Genomic DNA, 22,881 nt, shown 5'->3' on the forward strand with positions numbered 1-22,881 from the left:
AAAAGATACAACAAGAAAATTATCTCTGTGCAATATGTGATCATATGTTGCAAAGGTACTTATTTTCTTTGAAATATGTTTGAGCAGAACTTATTCATTGATTTCTATGAAATATCTTCGTTCAAAACTTATATCACAGGAACTTATTTCACTTTTTTTAAAATTTTAATATTGGAATAAAATTCATGAATCTGTAATTTTTGATCCAGAACTTATTTCACATTTGGTCAAAAAATTAGTTCCGGAACAAATTTTACAGTGCTGGAACATATTTTCTGTGATATAAATTCCAGTGGAACATATTTCCTATGAAATTTGTTCCGGCGGAACAAATGTCACGCCGGAACAAATTTTTTGTTACATATACCCCATGTGAAATTATAATTTTTTTTTTTTTGAAAATACTTTGAACGACAAAATTTCTTCCTATATGACATTTACATTTTCTGCCGTCAGACACGCGAAGCAATGAATGTGGGTTTTTAAATTTTATAGATGCTTAACGATGTTGTTGTCAATTCGTTTGATGTGTTTTATCATTTGATTAGGGACTTTCCGTTTTGAATTTTCCTCGGAGTTCAGTATTATTGTGATTTTACTTTTTTGTGCTTTTTTGTTAAATATTTGTTTGTTTTGAGATTGTGACACAGTGATGACTGCTGTACCCATATTGTGACTATTTTACCTATTATGTCTGTTTTGTTCACGCATCGTTGTAAATATAACGGAATTTTATGCGACTGTCATACAAGTGAGAGGTTTAGCGCTATAAAACCAGGTTCAATCCACCATTTTCTACATTTGAAAATGCCTGTACCAAGTCAGGAATATGACAGTTGTTGTCCATTCGTTTGATGTGTTTTATCATTTGATTTTGCCATTTGATTAGGGACTTTCCGTTTTGAATTTTCCTCGGAGTTCAGTATTTTTGTGATTTTACTTTTTTCTTACAAAACTACAATCCTCGTAGTGGAGATCTTCACATCTTTTAACGCCGATCGGCAGACATATTTCATTGGAATACATTTTTCATCGTTTACTGCTTATTCAAATAATTTTCGTCAGAGTATCGATCAAACCAAAAATATCATATTCTATGTATTATGAAAATTATTCAAGCAAATCTCCGTCTATGCCACTCTTGTTTCGTCCTACAAAGACCTATATAATGCTAGCATCGATAGTACAAAGGAGTTACATAAATAGTTATTTATAGTTCGTTGAATGAACCAAAGAAAAATTAAATTTTGAACGCAAAGATTGAGTCGGTTCTATCAGTTCTCAAACGTTTGTATTCGGTTTTGGATATTCAAATATTTTGGCCTCGAGCATCACTGAAGGAACATAAACTATTTTACACATTTTTACATGGTGAATACGCCAATGAGCTGTAGCAACGCAAGGACAGTGTCCGAAATCGCAAGATTTTCGGAATTTAGCACTTACAACCAAATGCGAAAAGTTGGTTGAAGAGAAAATCAATTCCTGTTTAAAAATATTTTATTTCAATATTTAACATACATACAATTGAGAATGGAAACGGGGAATGTGTCAAAGAGACAACAACCCGATCATCGAGCAGAAAACAGCCCAAGGCCACCAATGGGTCTTCAACACAGCGATAAAATCCCGCACCCGGAGGCAGGCTTCAGCTGGTCCCTAAACTATTTGAAATTAAGTAACTACCATGATTTGGAAGCAAGCTGTGAAAACTTTTACAGAACACTCGCCTGATGATACAAACATCGATGAACATACATGTTGAACTAGATAATAATGAAAGACTAAACAAACCTTGAATGCATAAGCATTTCAGGAAAATAAATGAATAAATAAATATGGAAACAAAAGAATCAATTTTGGATAGTTGGATTTTTTGTTTATTTTTAAACGCTGGACACCAAGATTAGATTGAGATTGGCCACTTCTATGTTATGAAAAATTTTGTTATGGTAAGAGCGAAATTTATTGCAGTCGCAGTCATTATTTTATTTATCTCTCACGGTTGCCACACAGTTTTTTTTAGTGTTTTGCAATACGTATTCGTCATCTGTAATCTTTTGATAAATCTTCAAATGATAACATATTTAATAAAAAAATATTTTGAACGCTCGTAGAATATATCTCCCTCATGCAAAGCTCCGATTCCTTACCCGACTTTGGTTATACCTTTTGTCCTTTTTGGTTTATAGCTCTTCGTCTTTTTAATAAGCTTTGGATTTTCAAATATGTTGGTCTCGAGGATCACCGAAGAGACATTGATTGTCGAAATGCGCATCTGGTGCAGAAAAATTGGTACCGTTTATGTTATCATGTACAATAAAATTGAGAATGGAAATGGGGAATATGTCAAAGAGACAACAACCCGATCAAAGAGCAGACAACAGCCGAAAGCCACCAATGGGTCTTCAACGCAGCGAGAAAATCCCGCACCAGGGGTGGTCCTCAGCCTGCACCTAAATAAAATTGTGTACTAGTTCAGTGAAAATGGACGTCACACTAAACCCCAAAACATATAAATGAACTAAAATTTAAAAAAATATACAAAGACTAACAAAGGCCAGAGGCTGTATGCTTAAATTTTAAAAAAACTTTGAGATGAAAAAAAAATTGTTTGAAGTGTATTTGTCTATTTGATCATAACTTTGTCTTATTTTGTTTTTATACGACCGCAAAAACATTTTTGTGGTCGTATATTGGTATGACGTTGGCGTCGTCGTCGTCGTCGTCCGGCGTCGTCTCATCCGGCGTCGTCATCGTCGTCGTCCGAAGACACATTATCTTTCGCACTCTAACTTTAGTTTAAGTGAATGGATCTCAATGAAATTTTACCATAAGGTTAAATACCACAAAAGGAAGGTGGGGATTGATTTTGGGGGTTATGGTACCAACAGTTAAGGAATTAGGGGCCAAAAAGGGGTCAAAAATAAGCATTTTTGTAACTTCCAGACATAACTTGTGTGTAGGTGTATGGATCTCTCTGACATTGTACCACAAGGTTCCATATCACAAAGGGAATGCTGGGATTGATTTGGGGGGTAATTGCCTCCAAATTTTAGGAATTAGGGGCCAAAAAGGGGCAAAAAACAAGCATTTTTCTAGTTTCATGACAATAACTTGTGTGTAAGTGTATGGATCTTTATGAAATTGTACTACAAGGTTCCATATCACAAAGGGAAAGCTGGAATTGAGTTTGGGGGTAATTGCCCAAAAATTTTAGGAAAAAGGGGCCAAAAAGGGGCCAAAAATATGCTTTTTTTCTAGTTTCCAGACAATAACTTGTGTTCAAGTGTATGGATCTCTCTGAAATTGTACTGCAAGGTACCATACCACAAAGGGAAGGCTGGGATTGATTTTGGGGGTAATTTCCTCAAAATTTTAGTAATTAGGGGTCATAAAAGGGCAAAAAAAAAACAAGCATTTTTCTAGTTTCAGGACAATAACTTGTGTGTAAGTGTATGGATCTTTTTGAAATTGTACTGCAAGGTTCCATATCACAAAGGGAAAGCTGGGTTTTAGTTTGGGAGTGATTGCCCTAAACCGATTAGGAATTTGGGGCAAAAAAAGGGCCAAAAAACAAGCATTTTTCTAGTTTCCAGACAATAACTTGTGTTCAAGTGTATGGATCTCTCTGAAATTGTACTGCAAGGTACCATACCACAAAGGGAAGGCTGGGATTGAGTTTGGGGGTGATGAATCAAAAGGGGGTTCAAAAAATTTGGTGGGGGGGATTTTTTTTCCTTTTTTTTCTTTAAAATTTTCCATTTTAAATTGGTTATTTCTGATTTATATATAAAAGCAAATAATAATAATATGGTTTGAATAGGTAAATTAAAAAAAAAATTTAAGTTCTTAGACCACTTTCATTCTGTGTCAGAAACCTATGCTGTGTCAAATATTTAATTACAATCCAAATTCAGTGCTGTATCAAGATTGAATGTTGTGTCCATACTTGCCCCAACTGTTCAGGGTTCGACCTCTGCGGTCGTATCAAGCTGCGCCCCAGCGGAGCATTTTATTTGTTTTGTTTTATCAGGATGTTATCACGTATAGTTATGTAACCTCCGAAAACGATGAACTGGCTTACGAAAGCACAAATATAAGTTCATGAATTTATTGTATATTCATATTATATATATATCAAAAATAATAACATTAATTGGCAACTCTGAATAGTTCAATATTTGTGGAAAAATAGAAAAACACAAAACATCATAAGTCTATTGAAATGCAGATCATAAATTCAATCAACTTTAACTTGTAATAAAGATTGCTTATTCAAATATCAATTAAATGCATCAGAAACATTTATTCATACAAAGCTATATAAAAGCTACAAGAACATGATTATCTCCCTTTCTGAATATTACAATTCTTAACTTTTCTCAATCAAATAAAATTGAGAATGGAAATGGGGAATGTGTCAAAGATACAACAACCCGACCATAGAACAGACAACAGCAGAAGGTCACCAACAGGTCTTCAATGTAGTGAGAAATTCCCGCACCCGGATGCGTCCTTCAGCTGGCCCCTAAACAAATATATATACTAGTTCAGTGATAATGAACGCCATACTAAACTCCAAATTGTACACAAGAAATTAAAATTAAAAATAATACAAGACTAACAAAGGCTAGAGGCTCCTGACTTGGGACAGGCGCAAAAATGCGGCGGGGTTAAAGTATGAAATAAGAGAAAGTCTTCAAAGTAATCAACATTTGTTCATGGATAATCAATAATGTTTCAATAAGAAATATCGAAAATTAACTAAACATAATCATAATATCAATCAAGGGCACACAATTACAATTCAATATACATACCCTAAATAAGGAAATGGCAGACAATTTCACAGCAAAATATCATCCTTTAGTAGGAAAAAACACATAGATCTACCTGTGAACAATACTGACTTTATCAGAACCTTTTATAATTAAAATATAAAACACATATTTCATAGTATAAATATTTCTCATCAATGCCTATCAATTGGCACAATAAATCATACTTCAAATTCAAATGATGATACAAAAACAAAATTTCGAAATCTCAATCTGTCATGCATGGTCCTATTGAATCTCTTAGTTTGGGCGTTTCCTTCTGGTTTGTAATATTTTGAAATACCTTTAAATAATATTTGGACAAAATAATCAAACTGTATCACAAATATGATTTGATAAAATATATAAAATATACAAATGCTATTATAAAAATTATCTTTTCTTTTTTTTCCCATTTTTATTTAATTTCCAAATTTCACTTCATTTACTGAACTCTATACAAAGAGAGATAACTCAAAAATAACTAAGGTAATTTTTGACATGTTACAGTTATATACTTTTTTTACAATCCAATTTGGTTGAACGATATAGCAAATTTTCGGACATAAATAATATTTGTGTTTACATCATCAGAGGAGAAAAACGCTTCTCATAAAAACTATAACCAAATAAGCAAATAAACCTATGACAACTCTGTTTCTATTGGTACCAAGTTGATTTAATTTCAGTCAGAATTGATCTCACAATATTTTTTGGAAAAATACGTAGTTTTATCGGAAATATATGACAAAAAAAACTGTAGATGACGAATATTCATTGCATAACACTTTAAACCTTTTTAGAACATGATTTTGCTTTAATTTATCTGTGCGCTACTTTGTCTGTAAGTACGTTTGTTTTGTTCAGCTGACGAAAGTTGTGATATAACATCACATGCATTTAGTAAAGTTGCAGTTAAAACAGAAATCGAGAAATCGGGAATTCGGGAAATCGGGAAATCGAGAAAGCGAAAACGCGAAATCGAGAAATCAAGAAAGCAAAACGATGAAATGCGAAAACGGGAAATGAAATAGATTTCTGGATTTCGCGCTTTCGCGTTTTTGCTTTCTTGATTTCTCGATTTCTCGATCTCCCGATTTCCCGTTTTTTCGATTTCTCGATTTCTCGATTTTGCGATTTCCCGTTTTTTCGATTTCTCGATTTCCCGATTTCTCGATTTCTAGATTTCGCATGAAAGTGAAAGGAAAAAATGCGAAAAACGCGAAAAAGGGAAATGGCCGCATCCGGCCACCATACATGTAAGATAATATCATCAATGTGCTTTCAAAAAACAGTACCTTGACACATTCCAATAATAACTACTTTACATTATTTCCAAGGATAAGATTTTGGTACCAGACATTAAAAGTTGTATGCATTCCTCATGACAATTTCTTTCGTACTTTTTTTATCTGAGCGTCACTGGTTACACTGGCAAAAATGCCACACATGTGTACATGCGTGACACATGCGTTTCACATGCGTGTCACACGCATGTGAAAGAGACGTTTCATGCCACGCATGTGACACATGTGTGAAAAACACATGTGATACGCATGATACACACATGTGATCATGCGTTTCACATGTGAATCACATGCGTAAGGAAATACACCTGTGATACATGCGTGATTACTACATGTAAAAGGCATGGTGCCTGTATTAAATATTTTTCAAAATGTCCTCCTATTTGTCCAGTTACCATGATTGTTGACATGTTTCTCAGTTCTCATGTGAATTACATGCAATTTCTAACACATGCGTTATACATGTGTTTTCTCTATATATACACAGGCAAAATGAAATTAAGGTGAATTGAGCATCAATCACACAAATTCACAGTATTTGAGCATATTTTAGATAAGTTAATGCTAATCTAGTACACATTCTATTTTGATATATAAATATTCTTCTTGGTCTTGACTATGTGTTCATACTTCCATTATATTTTACTTTCTTGATCCTAAACAATACAAAAAATATTTATCTATCAACTCCCAACTCACAATATCTCCAATGCAAGAGATAAGATGCAATAAAACAAAGAAGGCAAGCAAATATCCAGGTCACCTTAGTTCACTCCTAGAATTTTTTCGGTTATGTTCAAGTCTCAATACTTTTTTTAAAAGTCATGTAAGGATTGGTGATTCATTTATAGAATATGTATGCACTAATGTATATTTCATTTTTAATATGTATGTACAAGTCATTTTGTGGTTATCAGCCATGAGACAATCCAATCCCATTATGGAAATAGTCTTACTTGCAAAAGATGCCAATTTTTCTTTTGAAAGTTTTGAAGAAAAAAAGTATTTCACCCTGCCACATATTCCTGTGCCTGTTTCAAGCCAGGAACCTTTTCAGTGGTTGTCTAAGTCTCATCCTAATAAAAAAAAATATTTAAAGAATTTGGTGTTGATGGCAGCTCTTTGATTGGTATAGACTCTGGTTAATTAAGTAGATCATGACATTGTTTAGACACCTGTTCATTGTTGAGGACTGTATGTTAGCACCTTAATGCCTTTCATGTGTTTTTGTTGTGTAGCTGTCTGATTTATTTATACCTCATATCTCATTGTATTAATAAACTGAAATAGAAAGTTCTGTGAAATATATTTTGATATACCATATTGAAAGTCTTGCTGTTATTTACAACCATTTCCTTCTTATTTCATATATCTATTTCAGTTTTTCATTTTAACACCAATCTTAAGGTTAAGGCAAAAAGAAAACAAATGTTGACAAACAACAGGCATATCCCATTAGAAGATCTCAAAGTTTGGCTGCACAATAAACTAAAAATTCTTGTTATTTCAAATATTTATATAAAAATCAGTTTAAAACACGCATTTTCCATTTTTAGACTGTAATTGTCATGATGGCACAATAATTTGAATTTGAATTGTATTATATTCTGAGAGTACTTGTGGTTGAAAAAATATACACGATATTAAATTCCATGTGTTTTAGATTTCTTGAATACACCACTCCCATATAATGACTACATGTCTGTTAGTAATATTAAGAGATCTCTCCTGCATGTAATTGCTGTAATTGCTATTTGTACCCAAGGCTTCCTTCATACATTTGCACTTATCCTTCTTAGATGTTGCTTGAATGATAAAATCCTGTAATACATTATCAGCCATCAGACTCTTGGAATACAGTTGCTGTAATAAAAAAAATAAACTGTAATCACAGAGATGTGTCTCGCTTTTTAGTAATTTCGATAATGCAAATGTTGAAATTAAAATAGCAACACTTTAACATGTAAGATTTGCAAATATTCAAAGTCAATGAACCATGACTAAAGGTACATGGCTAAACAATCTCCATGGAAATTAGATGTGCCAATGCTAATACAACGCATACCAAATACCATTGCAGACTACACGAATTAATTTTATTTTTACAGGACATTCGGTCTGGTAAACAACCTAGCTTTACCAGACCGAATGAAATTTTACCAGACCAATTTTTATACGACCGCAAAAAAATTTTTGTGGTCGTATATTGGTATGACGTTGGCGTCGTCGTCGTCCGGCGTCGTCGTCGTCCGAATACACATTAGTTTTCGCACTCTAACTTTAGTTTAAGAGAATGGATCTCATTGAAATTTTACCATAAGGTTCAATACCACAAAAGGAAGGTGGGGATTGATTTTGGGGGTTATGGTACTAACAGTTAAGGAATTAGGGGCCAAAAGGGGCCAAAAATAAGCATTTTTGTAACTTCCAGACATAACTTGTGTGTAAGTGTATGGATCTCTCTGACATTGTACCAAAAGGTTCCATATCACAAAGGGAATGCTGGGATTAATTTTGGGGGTAATTGTCTCCAAATTTCAGGAATTAGGGGCCAAAAAGGGGCAAAAAACAAGCATTTTTCTAGTTTCATGACAATAACTTGTTTGTAAGTGTATGGATCTTATGAAATTGTACTACAAGGTTCCATATCACAAAGGGAATACTGGGATTGATTTTTGGGGTAATTTCCTCCAAATATTAGGAATTAGGGGCCAAAAAGGGGCAAAAAACAAGCATTTTTCTAGTTTCATGACAATAACTTGTTTGTAAGTGTATGGATCTTTATGAAATTGTACTACAAGGTTCCATATCACAAAGGGAAGGCTGGGATTGATTTTGGGGGTTTTCCCTCAAAATTTTAGTAATTAGGGGCCATAAAAGGGCAAAAAAAACATGCATTTTTCTAGTTTCAGGACAATAACTTGTGTGTAAGTGTATGGATCTTTATGAAATTGTACTGCAAGGTTCCATATCACAAAGGGAAAGCTGGAATTGAGTTTGGGGGTAATTGCCCTAAACGTTTAGGAATTTGGGGCCAAAAAGGGGCAAAAAAACAAGCATTTTTCTAGTTTCCAGACAATAACTTGTGTTCAAGTGTATGAATCTCTCTGAAATTGTACTGCAAGGTACCATACCACAAAGGGAAAGCTGGGATTGAGTTTGGGGGCGATGAATCATAAGGGGGTTCAAAAAATTGGGGGGGGGGGGATTTTTTTGTTCCTTTTTTTTCTTTAACATTTTCCATTTTAAATTGGTTATTTCTGATTTATATATAAAAGCAAATAATAATGATATGGTTTGAATAGGCATACATGTGAACCTCCCGACGGGAGTACAATAATCCCGTTTTCAGGGGTCTCCTCCCGACCTCCCGTTGAAAAAATCCCGTGTATGAAATTTTTCATGAATGAAAAATTTCTGCCCAACATAACATCTCAGGCATCTGGTGTAACTGACATTACCTGAAGTTATATTTTACCTGTAAATCAATTAACATGCATAATTATATGGCTTCACTTGTCAGCTTGGGTGTCAAACATACTGGTAAACAACGATTTTTACCTCAGGCTAACTGCCGTTGTGTAACAAAAACTGTGTATTTATTGGGTTACTTCCCTTGATTTATCCTGTTTTAAGTTACTTTCCTTTTAATAATGAAAATTTTTAAAAGAATATAAATAAAATATAAATTGAACAAATAATCATAAAAGGATGGTTATTAAATGATTTTAAATGTCTTAGGACAAATAAAAAAATAATAATTTGAAAATTATTTGAGGATTCTATACTTCCTTTTAAGGCTTAAATTGAAATTTATATAATAACTATGACCCTAACTTTACAGATAGAATGAATTTCTGAGTTTGCAAATAAAAACTATGTGCAAGAGAAAAAAAAAAAAATAAAAACTATTTGCAGACAGCTAAACAAATGTTCTGGTTGCAATGATTGTTTTATAGAATATGAAGTAAAAAATTTAAAGAACATACTGGAAAAAACAATGTTAGATTGAACATGTAGAATATAAAGATGGAGAAACTTTATAAGTACAAGGGTACTATAAACATAATAAATTGGTTGGAAAGTTGAAGAAAACACACTTTAAAAGACCATTTTTACAGCACATGGTTACATTTACAACAAAATTAATGTCGATTAAAAACCTCCTGATCTGAGTCCTAATCTCCTGACCAAAATTTCCCAATCTCCTGATCTGAGTTTCACAGTCCATCACATGTATGAATAGGTAAATTGAAAATTTTTAAGTTCTTAGACCACTTTCATTCTGTGTCAGAAACCTATGCTGTGTCAAATATTTAATTACAATCCAAATTCAGTGCTGTATCAAGCTTGAATGTTGTGTCCATACTTGCCCCAACTGTTCAGGGTTCGACCTCTGCGGTCGTATCAAGCTGCGCCCCAGCGGAGCATTTTATTTTACATATAATTGTATATTATCCGACAAAATACAACAAACTTATGACTTGTTGTGCCCTACTCCTCTCCAAAATGCACAAAAACAAAGTCATGTGACAAGAGTGTATATTTCGATGAAAGTTGTGCACAATTGCTTGAATGCATTTCAGTGATAAAGAAAAGTAATGTCACATTTTATTCGATTTTGACATGAAAATTATTTGTGAACTAAAAATAATTTAGAGTTTCTGTATAAAATATTTCCTGTATCTTCTTTCTTTTTCTTATATCTTTTGGTTTTCAATTCTAGTGTTTATATTTCATAGCTGTATTTTGTGAACCTGCTTGGATTTTTTATTTTTTATTTATTGTATTTGATCGGCAAAACCCGGAATCTGATCCGGTATTGTCTACATTTCCGGTTGATGGCAGCCATTGTTGTTTTTGTCAGTCAGATATGTTTTTACTCGGATTTACACATTACTTGTTGGCGATTTTCGGCATAAAGCTAGCGGTTGAACAAAATAAACATCGTTGTCATGAATAATAAAGATGAAAATGAATTTCGAGATCGTTTGGGTATTTTGCTCCCAAAATTGGGAAAAATGTAGGGTTTTTAGAAAAATCCATGAAAAAAACAACACCGGACCTTCGGACCGGAATTCAACAAAATTTTACCAGACCGATCCATTATTCACCGGATTTGTCCGACGGTCCGGAGAATTTCGTGTAGTCTGCCATTGACTTATCATAAGTAGTTCCCTTTAAAAAACCTAAACACAAACTAATACATGTAAACTAAGAAAATTTTAAAGTCAATAAACGATAACTGAGGGGGGGGGGGGGGGAAATAATCTCCATGGTAATGAGATGTGCCAATGCTAATACAACTGCATACCAAATATCATTGACTTACCACTAGTGGTTTCCCATAAGTCGACCTAATCACAAACTAATACATGAAAACTAAGCAAAAGTTTCAAAGTCAATAGACCATGACTGAGGGGGCAGGGCCAAATAATCTCTGGAAATGAGATATGCCAATGCGTATTTAACTGCATACCAATTATCATGAACTTACCACTAGTGGTTCCCCATTAACTGACCTAGTCACAAACTAATACATGAAAACTAAGCAAAAATTTAAAAGTCAATAGACCATGACTGAGAGGGTGGGGCCAAATAATCTCCATGGAAATGAGATATGCCAATGCTTATACAACTGCATACCAATCATAATTAACTTACCACTAGTGGTTCTCCATAAACTGACCTAATCACAAACTAATACATGAAGACTAAGCAAGAATTTCAAATAAAGTCAATAAACCATAACTGAGGGGGTGGGGCCAAATAATCTCCATGGAAATGAGATGTGCCAATACTAATACAACTGCATACCAAATATCTTCGACTTACTACTTGTGGTTCACTATAAACTAGACCTAATCACAAACTAATACATTGTTGACGCCGCTGTTGTCACCAACGCCAGAAACAGCATACCTATGCCTCGCTTTTTGACTCCGTCAAGCGAGACAAAAACAGCATATATTTTTTGTAAAACATACATCAAATATTGGATTACCATTCAGGCAAAAAATGATAACATCAATTTAATCTCCAATGATTTACCAAACTTACATATATATATATATATATCGTGTGAACAACTGGAATGGAATATAATAGTTGTTGTTTATCATATTTATTTTTCGTTTAATGTCTTTTACGTAAATTGGAATTGTATTACATCTGTAATTTCAGGACCTTTTATAGCTTGCTAGATGCAGTATCAGTTTTGCTCATTGTTGAAAGCTGTTCATACAGTGATCTATAGTTGCTAACATTCAGTCATTTGGACTCTGGTGGATAGTTGTCTCATTGGCAATAATACTACATATTCTCATTTTTATCAACATAAATTACCGTAATAATGAAAACTAACTCTATTCATGCATGTGTACTACACATTACCTGTATATATAATATATACTAGAATACTCCGGGACATCATGGTGTTGTGACTGAAGCAAAGTACCTTAGCCTTATTTTTAGCCTGAATTTTAAGATTTTTCGTTTTGTCATCTAATAATGTCATGCTGGTCATTAGGTGCACAGTTTTCTCTGCTTTCAAAATCTTTCTTTTTGAACCCTTCGACCCAGAACTTGTTAATTATCTGTAGTAATAATTATGTGGAAAACAAATGGGCCTGGAATGGTGTAATTTTTAATCAACACCATTGTCCTATATATATAAGTTATAAATAAAGTTGAATTCTTTGAATCGTCATTTTTATGTCATGCCGGCTCACAAATTGGACCTTGTTATTTTAGTATTATAGATCTAGATTACTAAGTGCTTGTTGAAACACAATTCCTCATTTTTCAAGCCCCTTTCTTACATGTCTTAACCTCATTTAAATTACAATACCAACTAAAAGCTCCAAGGAGCCTGTGTCGCTCACCTGATATTTTTTTATTTTACAATTGATGCATGAAATAATGCAACCGATATACTTTTGCTTTAGTTTCAAAGATATAAGTCAAAAACTGCATTTTTCCCCCTATGTTCTATTTTTAAACTAGATACCCTAATGCTTATTATGGCCAAGTTTGGTTAAATTTGTCTCAGTTGTTTCAGGAAAAGACTTTTGTAAAAGATTACAAAAATTTATGAAAAAATTGTTAAATTTGACTTTAAAGTGCAATAACTCCTTATGGGGTCAATTGACCATTTTGATCCTGTTGACTTATTTGTGAATCTTATTTTGCTGAACATTATTGCTGTTTACAGTTTATCTCTATTATAATGTTCAAGATAATAACCAATAAATTGCTTTGCCGAGCGCAGCTGGATATGACCACAGAGGTCCAACCCTGAACAGTTGGGGCAAATATGGACACAATATTCGCGCTTGATACAGGTCTGAATTTGGATTGCAATTCAATATTTGACACATAATAGGTTTCTGACACAGAATAACTGTAGTCAAAGAACTTAGAATTGGTTATATGATTTGAATTTATATTCAAAATTTTGCTTTTGTGTAATACACTATGCTGTTGCGAATTGACCTCCATCCCCTTTTTAAAACAAAAAATAAATTTGAAGGATTTTCTTTTTGATTTTGATTTCTGAAATCTTGAGGAGAAAAAAATTGTCCCCCCCCACCCTTTTTCCAAAAAAAAAAATCTTTCCCTCAGTTATGGTCATAATTTCAATTCAAATTTCCAAGATGTATTTGAATTACCTCCCTTACACTGTAATTTGTACTTAAGTAATTGTCCATTAACCAGGATACCCTTGTTTTTTCTCACTTTTTTTCCCCCAATTCCTAAATGGTTTGAGCCATAACCCCCCAAAGCCAATCCTAACCATCCCTTTGTGGTATGGAAACTTGTAGTATAATTTCAGAGAGATCCATACACTGTTCCACAAGTTATTGTCATGAAACTAGAAAAATGCTTATTTGGGCCCCTAATTCCTAAACTGTTGGGACCATAACCCCCAAAATCAATCCCAACCTTCCTTTTGTGGTTATAAACCTTATGTTTAAATTTCATAGATTTCTATTCACTAATACTAAAGTTATTGTCCGGAAACCAAGTGTCTTTGGGCGACGACGACAACAACGTGATACCAATAATTTTTTGTGGTCGTATAAAAATTGAAAAAAAAATTCTTAAAATTACCAATTCAGGGGCAGCAACCCAATAACGGGTTGTCTGATGCGTCTGAAAATTCAACAGATATAGATATTCACCTGATGAACATTTTTACCCCATGTCAGATTTGCTCTAAATGCTTTGGTTTCAAAGATAGAAGCCAAAAACTGCATTTTACCCCCATGTTCTATTTTTAGCAATATTGGCCATCTTGGTTGATGGCCAGGGTCAACGGATACATTTTTTAAACTAGATACCCTAAGGATGATTTAGGCCAAGTTTGGTTTTATTTGGCCCAATAGTTTCAGAGAAGATTTTTGTAAAAGTTAACGGACGACGACGGACGCCAAGTGATGAGAAAATGATGCAATTAACAGCAAAAGTAGGCGAGACACTGGGTTCTGTGGAACCCTTACGATTTTTTTGAAATTGCCTTGGAATTCAGTATTTTTGTTATACCATTTGGAAATTAAATACTGTAACAAATACATACCAGTTACATTTATATATACTGTAGCTATAGGATCTCCTCAATATCTAATCCTGTTGTTAATTTCATTTAAACATATAATGTATATAGCTTCCCTTCCACTTACATCTGAGGAGCTAATTCTGAAAATTAAAATTCCTGTGATTATCATATACAATCTTAACCGGATGCAGTCTGCTTTCCAATAAGAATAAATTAGGAATACAGTTATCCCTTGGCAAAGAGAGAGAAAACAAGTGATATTTTTATATTATAACCAATACTGCAAATGGTAATTGGAACATCACTAGTTTTCTGGATTGGATTGTTGCTCACTTTGTCAGGATCTTTTACAGCTGACTATATACTGTAGAAACATTAATTTTCGTGGGGTTAAAATTTCGTGGTTTTGTCTCTTTACAAGATTTCATGGGGATTTAATTTCGTGGTTTCCAGTAAATGGAAGTGATATTATATGTAGGTTAAATTTTCGTGGGGGTTTTAATTTCGTGGATATATTCTTTCCACGAAATAAACGAAATTAAATCCTCCACGAAAATTTCTGCTTTTACGGTAGTATGGTTTTGTTCATTGTTGAAAGTCATACAGTGACCTAAATTTTTTTACATCCTCTTTGACTAATGGAATGTTTTCTCATTGACAATCCTACCATACATTGTAAGACCTTATTTATAAAATACTAAAAATTTCAATCTGTGACAATAACATTTTATTAATTAAATAAGGTAATCTGATCAACATTATGAAGCAATTTTCAAAACACTCTGTCATTGTCTGACAGCGATCAAAGTAATTTTAACTTCTATGACAATGTACAATGATGTATATATGTGCAAGGCTCAAAACTAAGTATTACAACTAAATTCATACATATATCCATATACATTTACAAGGTACTTAAAAAATCAGCGAGACTGATGCATAAAATGTAGGTAAAAAAAAAATACTTTTGTTGGATCCTGCATCATAATTATTACAAGTTAATGAAGGCAAGTCATAATTATTGAGTACATGTACATTATATTTGAACTTAAAGTAAAGGATAATCTGATTAGTCTCTAATCAGTAATGAAGCCACACAACACTGTGTGATAACAGTGACATATAAGTCTCCCATAGATGCACATACTATTATTTTAGGTCTTTTGTATATATATGTTTAAGGTTACTTAGAATTGGCTGTTGACATACATGTACACATGGACTGTCAGGCATGGAGTCATTGGACCCTAGGTTACTCCAGTCCATTATCAGTCACTATCAATAGTCAACTCCTCTGTCCATTTGTTGTAATACAATGTACAGCTGAAAGGGAGAAAACAGTACTTTATTAATAGCATGTGGATGCAAGACTATAATAAGTATTCAAAGAGTTTTGCAAACAATTAGCTTATCCATTTAGGAGAATTCTGTATTTACCTAGTGATGTGACAGTAAACAGTGGCGGATCCAGAACTTTTTATAACTAAAGGGGGGGGGGGGGGCCACTCCAGTCATGCTTCAGTGATTCCCTATATAATCAACCAAATTTTTACCACAAAAGGGCCCCCCTCCCCCCCCCCCCCCCCCCCTGGATCCGCCTATGGTAAAATCAAGTTTAATGAAGGCCAAGCTTAAAATACAATACAGTTATCTACTTTCTAATGCAGCATATTAAAATAAATACCATTTAACAAATATTTTGCATTGTCTTTAGCAACTAAACAATGTGACGTCATATGCGTACTCATGATGTCAAACATAAAATTCTAGAAGTACATTTTATTTTTACCTTTCGTACGCTTCAGAATGGTTTCAATGTTGACAAAAAAAATGTAGGACCTTTCACTGGACTGAAAATTTCAAATAGTCCAGGACCTTTCATTTTTTAATGCAAATGTTAACCCCTGCATGTAGACCAATTTGAAAACCTGGCCCAAAATAAATAGACAGCTGCACCATGAGCACATGATACACCAATCGCTTATTCAAAGAATAAAGTTCAATAACTTTTCAATGTCATAATCAGACATTCATGAAAAACTAAAGGGAGGTTATCTTAATAGATATAAACCAGTCACCAAAGTTTCATGATAACTGCTCAAAGCATTGTCTGAAATATGAAAATCCCCCTTTTTTATGAATAAAATCACATAACTCTGAAACATAAAATCTAAAATTAATAAAAACCAAAAGGGAGCTTATGACAATAAATATAAACAATTCACCAAAGTTTTATGAAAACTGCTGTAAGCATTTTTGAGTTATTGTCTGAAAACTGGAAAATCTCCCTTTTTTAAATGAATATAACCCAACAACTTGGAAACATAAAATCTTAAATTTATAAAAATCGAAAGGGAGCTCATGTCAATAGATACACACAAGTCACAAAAGTTTCTTGCCATTTGGTGAACACATTTTGAGTTATTGTCCCAAAACTGGAAAATCCCCATTTAAAGTTTTTTAATGTTTTTTGGATATCAACAACTTTGTCGAACATACATGGAATTTTGACATGGAATTAGTTATATCTGCACACAAGAACACACATTTGTATGTGTTTTTTCTGCATAAACATGTAATTCATAATTTATTATAAACTTCCGACATAGTCCTATTGTGCATCTCTTTTTTATGCCCTTGTCGTAACGGAGGGGGCATCAAGTTTTACACTTGTCTGTCTGTACATCCTTGCATACTTGCATTGAGAAATAGGTTTTATACCCTTTTGATATATTGAATATTTTGACATTACACAGTCATACTTTTCTTAAGACTGCATAAAATGACAAACTGTGAAACATTGTTACACTAAATCTGTTGAATGTAAACTGATAGATATTTTAGTTTGGGAAAACATGTTTTTTGCACCTTTTTTTATTATAAGCCCTATTGATGAATCCAGTCCTTTTTGGCTAATTTTGAAAGTTGGTTCTTATGTTGTTTGCTGTCTGCCATTACTGTATGTAGTTTATATTTTTCATCCTTGTAGGTTACTTTATGGTATTGATTTTGTTCATTGTTTAAGGCTGTACATTGACCAGTAAATGTTTACATCTTTGTCCTTTGGTCTATTAATTGATAGTTGTCACATTGAGGATCATACCTCATCTTTTTATATTTATATGCTAGGTCATTGAAACAGCTCCAAGGATACAACATAATTTAATTGTTATATATTTGCAAATTCATTCTGATAATGCAAAAACATAAATTGATTGACTTTTTTTCTTATTTTAATGTCCAGAGGCAAATATTTTATGTATTCTAAACGAGAACAACTTATCATGATCAATTAATAATATATGCCAGTCTGACAATGCTTGTTTTAGACCCTTTTTGGTCTCTAATTCCTGAATGGTTTGGGCAAATACCCCCAAAAAATTTGTAAGGGTTCCGCGGAACCCAGTGTCTCGCCTACTTTTGCTGTTAATCGCAGGCTCAACAAAAATGAGGAAAAAAAATCAATAAAAATTACTCCTTTAGATACTATCTTTTGATTGTAAGAAGCTTCTGCCAAAGTTTGGTATAAATCCAGGATAGTTTATGAATCTAATAAATGTTTTAAAAACTTTAACTGCAGACTGTATTTAATGTTAACTGGAAGAAAAACTAAGTCCATTTATAAGTAAAATACGGATAAACAGGTACAAATTTTAACTTCTAGATACTAGCTTTTGATCATAAACAAGCTTCTGTCCAAATATGGTACAAATCCAGGATAGTTTAAGAAAGTTATTAAAATTTTAAAAACTTTAACCAGAGTGAAAATATTGTTTCCTGGCAGAAAAACTTAGTCCAATTATAAGTAAAATACAGAAAAAATGAAATTTTTTTTTAACAAATTTACTTCTGGATACTATCTTATGATCATAAACAAGCTTCTGTCCAAGTTTGGTACAAATCCAGGATAATTTAAGAAAGTTGATAAAATTTTAAAAACTTTAACCACAGAGTGAATGTAATGTTTCCTGGCAGAAAAACTAAGTCCATTTACAAGTAAAATACGGAAAAACAGGAATTTTATTTTTACAAAATTTACTTCTGGATACTATCTTATGATCATAAACAAGCTTTTGTCCAAGTTTGGTAGAAATCCAGGATAGTTTAAGAAAGTTATTAAAATTTCAAAAACTTTAACCACAGAGTGAATATTTGTGGACGCCGCCGCCGCCGACGACGACGGAATGTAGGATCGCTATGTCTCGCTTTTTCGACTAAAGTCGAAGGCTCGACAATGAAACTTAACCTTCTACTTGTGGTACAATTTCATAGCAATAAAAATACTTATAAACAAGTTATTGTCCTGAATTTAGAAAAATGCTTGATTTGGGCCTTTTTTGGTCCCTAATTCCTACACTGGTTGAACCATGACGCCAAAAATAATCCCAACCTTCCTTTTGTGGTATTGAACCTTTAAATCTAATTTCATAGACATTCATACACTTAAACTGAAGTTATTGTCCGGAAACCAAATGTCTTTGAACGAGTTGATAGCAATATACGACCTCAAAACTTTTTTGCTGTAGTATACAATATGGTTGTTCTTTTAAACATTTTCATAAATAATCTAAAAGAAATGTAGACCTGTTTGGGATTGCTTGCAATGCAATTTTCATTACATTAAACAATATATATTTCCATGGAATAACTTCTGTAAACCTAAATTTTAATAGCACTTACTTTCTAACTCATACATTTCAAAGTGACATTATTCCTGTATAAATTGCCAAATAAACGGATCACCGATGTAATAATAAATCTTAATTATAAATTTAATACTAAACAGAAAACAATGAACTTGCGGAAAAGATGGTATACCGCCAACAAAAGGTGCAAAGGTTTTATTTCTTGGTTTCCTTAAACTGACCTCATCATGAATATCAACAATTTTTTTACGACTATGCCTCTATTGAAAACAGCATGCCTAAGTCACAGCTTCATAACTGTTGTGGCTAGACAAAAAAGAACAAGCGATTAAGAGAGCTTTGAATGCAATTTTCTATAAAAATGACCTGTAAAAAAAATAAATTTGTCACTTCTAACATGGATAATTTTCGAACTTGCCCACAACATTACAAGAATCAAACTTTAAACTCTTTGACCTCAAACTTTTAAAAAAATCTTCGAAACAGCATGTACAGAGCCTGACAAGAAAAAATTATTCAAACATAGTTATCATTTTCATTACATACCTCTCATCACAAAATTATTCATTGACTACTGCTCCTCATATCCACATAAATCAATAGGACAATCTATGACTCCACTATATAATCTAGAAAGCAATGCCTCAAATGAATTCTGTCCTGTTGCTTAGCTTCTCCTACTTCTCAAAGTAATTGTACTTTCGTTGAAAAAGCTAAAAATAAATAATGTTTAATAAAATGAAGTTATAATACAATGTATCTGCCAAAATTGCCTTTAATATTTTGATCTGGCAAAATTGGCTTGCTTTAATCTTTTAAAACTAGACCAACAAACTTTCCCCGAAAAAAAAATGACTACAAAAAAGTATTTAATCATTTTATTAATGTGCTAATCCATCATATAAATTCCATATGACCCTTGAATGAAGGGATGAACAAAAGTGATTACATGTACAGTATATATTACAGGATCTCTGAATCTGTCATGATTTATAATGCCAATCTTTGGGGATTAAGTTATTAATAATCATGATACTTTGAAATTTTAAGTCATTCAAAGTTGTTTAAATTACACCAAAAGTTGGACTATTTTATATAAGGTAGTATCTGAGAAATGGACTAAACCAGGCAAGGTTTGGTGGTAAATACATTGTACATGTACAATGTACTTTGTTTTTGGCTTTGAACTAGGTGTTTGTAACTGGGGGTATTCTCAGATCTGAACTTGGGTCTTTTTTGTTGTGGGGATGTGTAAGTACCCACCACGTCTTGTGTGTGGTTTTGTTAGATGTCTTTCTACTTTGTATAGATCTGACGAGTTAAGCCCTTTTCACATCAATATACCAGGTTAGGAGGTGGGTTCGGCACCACAAACTACTAGTCTAGCCCCACCCCATCCTGTACATATTTGTATGTATGTGCCTGTCCCATGTCAGGAGCCTGTAATTCAGTGGTTCAGTTTGTCGTTTGTTGCTGTGTATCATATTTTGTTTTTTTTGTTCTTTGTTTTGTATATAAATTAGTCTGCTAGTTTTCTTGTTTGAATTATTTTACAAATTTGTCATTTTCATTTGGGGTCTTTTATAGCTGACTATATGGTATGGGGTTTGCTCATTGTTGAAGGATGTACAGTGACCTCTAGTTGTTAACTTTGATGTCATTTGATCTCTGATGGAGAGTTGTCTTTTCTCATTGGTGTAAACAAGATTTTATTTTGAAAATAATTAGGTTATTTAAACATTACAATATGACAGTTTTATTAGGATTGGAAAACAAGTGAATTTTCACGGACTTTTACCAATTCCACTCTTTTCTCATTGGCAATCATACCACATTTTCTTATTTTTATATTTACATTACGTACATGTAAAGTAGATCTTTCATCTTCTGGAGGTGTCCGATTCCTAAGTACATGTACAACAGGAGGCACTAATTAACAGCATGATTTTGAGTCAGCTAAAAAACAATCAGATAGATTATGATACAATTAACAGGTTTCTTTGCAATTATTTTGCAAATAACTAAGCTAATGCAAGAATAAAGTTATTTTCCAATAAATACATAAATTAAATAATAGTAAATAATGAATCTACAATTATATTTTAAGAAGTGAAACATCATTTAAATTCAATAAATATCATATATTAAATTTCATTTTTTTTTTTTAATTCTGGGTAGATAAGTTTTCATTTTTTTAAAGTACATGTAGGGCGAGTTGGTAGACCTTTATCTGTTTATAATATATTTATTATATATTATCATGATTATATTCATTTGGATTTTACCCAAGTTAGGCAAGTTGCCACTGTTGGCAGGAGTACATTGTATATTTAACAGGATTTAATCCTTTTCACAAGTAGGGCGATTTTTTTTTAATGTGGGGCAAGCAAGTTGGTATGAAGGGAGCTACCACTTGATTTGGTGGGGCGGGGGCTAGGATGAAAATGTTATGAACAGTTATCCTGCATTGTTTTTAGTTGTAATATCTGTCCTGACAGTTTATTATTCATTCTTTTCGGTCCTGGCTTTTATTTTTTTACTCAAAACTCCTGTCCCGCATTTTTTCAAATTCCGTCAAAGCCCCCTCTCCCATAAAAATCAAATGGTAGCTCCCTAAACAAGAGTGGAGCGATTTTAAAATAATGGGGCGTTTTGCCAATTGCAATGGGGCGAGTTGACTTGCTTCCGTTTTTGCCAATATTGACTGATTTTCGGGTTTATACATGCATGACATGGATAAAGTCAAATGGTTTTTCGTGAAAAGTATAGCACTAGCATCTTCCTAAAAATGCGCATGATTATATTTACATTTCATTGCGCTTTCCAAGTACAATAAGTTGGTAGTACCGTACGTAATCCATCAAAACGAAACACTTTCGTTGCGTTGACTTTCGTTCCCCGGATTCAGTTAATCGACAATGTAAGTTACTAACCCATTTCAATATATCTGTTTATAATAACTTTTTGATCCATCAGTTTGAAAAATCAAAGGTCTTTGTATCAACTATCTGACTATCTTTCATTCTTTGTCCATTCTTTTAAAACATGAATTCAGCAGCAGACGAGCGTCCATGGATTTTGCGTCATAGTATAAAAACGACAACGGTGAAAAGATTTCCGGGTTTCCGTATTCGACGTGCCAAGCTTTCGTACATTTACGTATATATATGAGAGTTAGTCTGGAATCAAGAATGGGGATTTAAATAAGGACACAAAAAAATTATATAGATAGTTGAAAAGCAAAAATATAGAAAGAAGGATCATAGAGAATAATTGAGTATACTTAATTATGAAGAATCATGCAAAGACATTATTCTCAGAGCATATACATGTCTCTGGAAGAATTGAGAATAAAAAAAAACTAAATAAAGAATATTCAATCATTTATATATTATTTATAACTCATTCACATTTTGTTCCATTCAGAATTAAATAACTCTGCTGAGGGGGGCATGGGAAGTTTGGAAAATTGACAAACGATAATTACTCTAAATTCTAATCAGAGGAGAATTAAATGTTAGACAGTCAGAGTGTAATAAATAAAATATAAA

The 22,881-nt window shown here is 32.9% G+C and overlaps 1 protein-coding gene and 1 long non-coding RNA gene across 5 annotated transcripts in view; one reads left to right on the forward strand and one right to left on the reverse strand.

Moving 5' to 3' along the window:
• LOC127733848 (uncharacterized) overlaps positions 1-9,336 on the forward strand; it is a 282,424-nt gene extending 273,088 nt beyond the window's left edge. The window contains exons 7-8 of one of the 3 annotated variants that reach the window (XR_007997181.1): positions 2,839-3,159; positions 8,768-9,336. The gene's annotated coding sequence lies outside the window, so the exon portion shown is untranslated. Of the gene's footprint in view, positions 1-2,838; positions 3,238-3,486; positions 3,526-8,767 lie in introns of those variants that run through there. The other 2 variants (XR_007997187.1, XR_007997178.1) reach the window with 2 other exon arrangements.
• LOC127733856 (uncharacterized) lies at positions 7,681-22,350 on the reverse strand. 2 transcript variants are annotated; one of them, XR_007997188.1, is made up of 6 exons: positions 22,264-22,344; positions 21,195-21,286; positions 19,877-20,043; positions 15,894-16,007; positions 14,706-14,824; positions 7,681-7,990 (listed from the first exon to the last, which is right to left on the reverse strand). It is a non-coding gene; the product is annotated as an uncharacterized LOC127733856 (long non-coding RNA). The 2 variants fall into 2 exon arrangements; XR_007997189.1 differs by lacking the exon at positions 21,195-21,286 and having other exon boundaries at positions 22,264-22,350.
• Positions 22,351-22,881: the final 531 nt, after the last annotated feature.

The sequence above is a fragment of the Mytilus californianus genome, unplaced genomic scaffold, assembly GCF_021869535.1.
Source record: "Mytilus californianus isolate M0D057914Y unplaced genomic scaffold, xbMytCali1.0.p SCAF_3, whole genome shotgun sequence".
NCBI classification, from domain to species: domain Eukaryota; kingdom Metazoa; phylum Mollusca; class Bivalvia; order Mytilida; family Mytilidae; genus Mytilus; species Mytilus californianus.